This window comes from Solanum tuberosum, unplaced genomic scaffold, assembly GCF_000226075.1.
Source record: "Solanum tuberosum cultivar DM 1-3 516 R44 unplaced genomic scaffold, SolTub_3.0 scf00113, whole genome shotgun sequence".
Taxonomy (NCBI): Eukaryota; Viridiplantae; Streptophyta; class Magnoliopsida; order Solanales; family Solanaceae; genus Solanum; species Solanum tuberosum.
Genome location: NW_006239039.1, coordinates 524,422 through 528,937, shown reverse-complemented (window position 1 = coordinate 528,937; position 4,516 = coordinate 524,422). Strand labels below are relative to the sequence as shown.

The 4,516-nt window shown below is 30.9% G+C and overlaps 1 long non-coding RNA gene across 1 annotated transcript; it reads right to left on the bottom strand.

The window, feature by feature from the left end:
- Positions 1 to 2,734: 2,734 nt before the first annotated feature.
- LOC107061061 (uncharacterized) lies at positions 2,735 to 3,702 on the bottom strand. Its single transcript, XR_001473732.1, has 3 exons — positions 3,585 to 3,702; positions 3,354 to 3,481; positions 2,735 to 2,865 (listed from the first exon to the last, which is right to left on the bottom strand). It is a non-coding gene; the product is annotated as an uncharacterized lncRNA (long non-coding RNA).
- Between the last annotated feature and the right edge of the window lie 814 nt (positions 3,703 to 4,516).

The window sequence follows — 4,516 nt, the reverse complement described above, 5'->3', positions numbered from 1 at the left end:
GAAGTGAGGAGATTGACATAGTTTCGGTAGAAGGGGCCATTGCAATGTGTGGTTTTTTTTTTTGATCAATACTCAGAGAGCGGAAGAGCTTTTATGCTTTGATACCATGTAGAAATCTCACGTCTAGGATTAGAGAAATCAAAGATTGTATTGATAAAAAAAATGTTGAGTTACAACCTCCTTATATAGGAATAAAAAATTCTTGATAAAAACTGATGCTCAGTCAGTCAAGTATATGTTTGATTAATATTTTAAACATGATGCGTCTAAGTTAATATTTGCTAGGTGGCAGGCACAATTAGCCCCTTTTGATTTCGAAATTCATTATAAAGAGGGGAGTGATAATTCCCTCCCAGACTTCTTATCAAGAGAATATCTTTCTTCTGATAGGTTTTCTTGACTTCTTTCCTGATAAAGATTTGGTTACAATTTTGAAGGCAGTTCCTCTTAATAGAGATTTAAAGGAACTTATATTATGGAGAATTATAGACGGAATGGTGATAGATATCGTCAATGATTATATGATTGAACAAGAGCTTTATGAAAGATTTTATTGTAATGAAGTTTATAACCTCTTGAATGATTAAAAATATAACCTCTTGAATGATTAAAACTAAATGCTATGTTTGCAGGATGGATCCTCCTTGGATAACCAAGGCTAGAGGAAAAGGCTAATAATAATAATAATAATGCAAATATAAATAATCTAATCCTAGTTGTACTATAATCCTAATCATAATATAATCGTAATTAATATAAGTAGTCTAATCCTAGTACGACTCTAATTCTACAGCAATGCTGTAAACTCGTCAGTCAGCTTCGTTGGACCTGTTCCTTTGACATGTTCCAATCGTCAGCTTCCTTCTTCATCAACACTTTCTGCAGACACGTCAGTAAGCTTCGTTGGACCTGTTCCAATCGTCAGCTTCCTTCTTCTTCAACAGTAATAACTGAAAATTATCCTAAGATAGAGCAAGTTAATAAAACAATGCATAATGATGACTCGACAATCATAAATAAGAGAGAACAAAGAACCTGACATGCATATTTCAGTAAATATTTCATCAGGTATAACAAAACTAAAGGCCAAAATGAGTCATTAGGATTATTTGCTAAGGAGACCTACGACTGGGAGGATTGCAAATGAAATATCTTATATGTTAAGGAAAAAACTTAAAAGAAGAATATGCTAGAAGCTCAAGTATAGTCTAGTACATTTTGGAAGATATTTGAGTTTCACAATATCTCAGGTTGTTGTAATCATCTATTAGGTTGCTTTTTCTATTGCAATTTGACACATGTTTATGAATTTATGGCATTTTTTGGTGTACTAATTTTCCTATGTTCATCAAATAGTGAGAAATAAATTTTTTAAGTGTAGATTCATATTCACTTTGTCAACTTCGATGTCTACCAAATGGAGATATGTTGCATAATTTCAAAGATCATTTGATATGCATGTCAAGTATTGAAGCAACATTCCCTAAAAGCTCTAAGCCAAGTACAAGTAACACTTTTTAGGTCAATAACATAGTATTGTCTTTTGTCTTTCATTTCCAGTTTATGAGATTAATTTTCTACTCTTTGTTGACGTTCAGTTGTTTACTGTGTATGTGCATTTGTAGCTATTTATTTGTATTTTTCTTTGTATGATATTGTTTAGATACTGAGTTTTAAGTATTTGTTGTTATCACTTTCTTGACACCAGACACTAATATCTTGGCAAGATATAAAGAATTTAGCTATATGCATTTTCTTGTATCGTTTTTTCTAACTCTTTTCTTTCGGGAGGATATAGATTAGTAGGAAGATAAATTGAATAGTGGAATAATCAGTTACCTTTATTTGTCTATAATGTACAGAATAACTTGGATTTGGGTAGGTTAGCAACAATCCAATATCTCACGGATCGAATTGCAAGCGATGTTAAATTTATCTGTTACCCCAGATTTGCAACTACGTATAGATATCCTCAGGGGTGGTTTCTATTGCAGGCAAGAAATCTTGTATTAACGGTAAAAAATGGACTTGAAAGTAACAAACTTTCACTATGATCTATTCTCGAACAGAGGCATCCATCCAAGCTGTAGTAGAGCTTAGAACTTTGTCATAAAAAGAGACTTCCAAAATCTCTCATGTAATTCCGCTTTTTGCTCTCTTTTTGAAGGAACAAGGAGGAAGCACCAAAGCAAGAAGTACAAAACATTTACATGAATGATGATACTGCAGGAGAAATCACCACATTCTAAATTATTTATTTACATGAATGACTATATTGAAGAAAAAAATCTATAAATTCCACAAGCATTGCTCTAAACTACAGTAGAAACTTGGAAGATGCAATATTGAGACCAAAGTACACAAAATTTTGAAGTATAGGCTGAATTAGTTTTAAAATATCACACATAAAGTAGAATTGTTAATGTCCAACGATATAACTCACCGTAACAAGATAGAAAGCATATTATTAATTTGTTAAAACTGGTTTCCAACTCGGTCAAGTTTCAATGGCAACAAAATATTTTCTATCAAGTAAAATGGTTGTTTATTAGTAGTTCTACTAACAAAACAATGCCTCGATAGTTCCTGGCCAAGGGCAAATATGAAATTCAAATGGAACAAAAAGATAAACGTAATCCAATTGCGACAATATAATAGTAGCTCAAGCAACTTATCAATTTTTGCACTACTAAATAAACTGAGAACATATGTCTCCTCCCGAAGTAGAAGTAATAGCAACGATCCTAACCAATTTTGCAGTACCATGGTTGCTCCGGTAGGATCCCCTTTTTTCTATTAGTTAGATCAAATCAACAAAACTCCAGCTTACAACACCTAGATGTGTGTGTTCTTTCATCTATATATCTGCAATATCTGCAAATCACATATAAGAACAGATAGCCTGTATAAGTAACGAAATTGGTGCTCGAAATCTAAATCGATGTATTAACATTCTCTAATAACATATGAGAACAAAGAAATTATATTACTCTCTAGAATACAGAACCAAGAATATTTTGTAAATGCCTTCAGAATATTTGGATTTATCAAGTAGTAATTGTTTAACGAAATGGACCCAAATAAAATCTAACTTACATTACTTTTGGTATAAGTATTTACCTTTAATCTCTCATTATAGAGAAGAATGAAGCACATAAAAATTTGACTTTTTTACAGCCGTAGACTCTTCTAGTTCTTTAGTCCCAGAATTCTTCATTTTAGACTTGCCACCATTTGCCTTGTCAATGATGAGTAACCATTGTTGAAAAAAGATCTCATTTTGTTTAGTCTAACATTTAGGGTTTACTCTTGTATCTTCTTTGTTCGTGTACACAGAGAAATTTATATCATACCCAGTTGAATCTTGAGGTCTTTTCTGGTATGTGATAGAAGTCATTGCAAAATTGAGATGGGTCTACAATCTTGTGCATATGAGATGAAGAAGTGGATTCAACATATGAATTCTATCCATGCAACAGACCTACAACCACATACCAATATAGCAACAAAAATTGGAAGCAGTATCAAAATAATCGAACATGGAATCACCAAAGCAGAACACAAAAAAAAAGACAGAAGCTTACGGCGTCCATTAGATCCAACAACAAAGTTTAACCCAAACTTCCGAAAGAAGAGGTAGAAATACTCGAGTGAATTGAGCAAAATAGAAAAGTGAAAGAGGAAAAAGAGAAGCTTACCAGTATCGAGTAGATTACAGGGGAGAAAGAACTTGCTTTGGCATACGCATCATTTGCAGAGAAAAAGAAGCATATACACGTGTTAAACAAATAGATGCACATTAAAAGTACCACTCAAATAACTTTTGGGTACAATACTCAATTGCAGTGTTAGTCCTAGATGTTGTTGGCTTATAAATAAGGGTAATATATAAACATAAATGAAAGTGACTTTAATTTTAAAGGTGGTTAGATAATTTTATAATTATTGAACCAGTTTAAAGAAAAACAATAGACTTGTAAATTACATTATTAAAGAAAAGGTTATTAGATTAACTGTTAGATTCTCATGATTTTTCATCAATATTGCAATTAAAATCTAACATACAAATCTAGACAACTAGTATGCTATAAGAATCATTTAACAAAGACAATATAAAATAATAAAATACTTAACTAAAAATCAATCTTTAATCACCTTAGTGTTTATAAAATATATTACTGAAATCAATTTTTTCTTTAGATTCGATAAAATGTGATTGCTTATAAAAATAAATTTAATACTAACCATTATAAATAAGAAATTTAATCAGACTTGTTCATTTTTTAATAATGTGATTAATCGTCGTCTATATGAAAAAAAAATATTATCCAAAAAAACTTATTCTCTTTCCTTTTTTTCCCAAAAGCCTATTGCAATCTCAATTAAAAAGAGAATAAAAAAATTACCCATAATTCTATTTTTTTCAAAAGACATCTAAATTTGATAAAATCTCATTTATTTTCTTAGAATCAAATCAAAAAGTAAAATCTTAATAGACATAGATGTAAAATTTGTT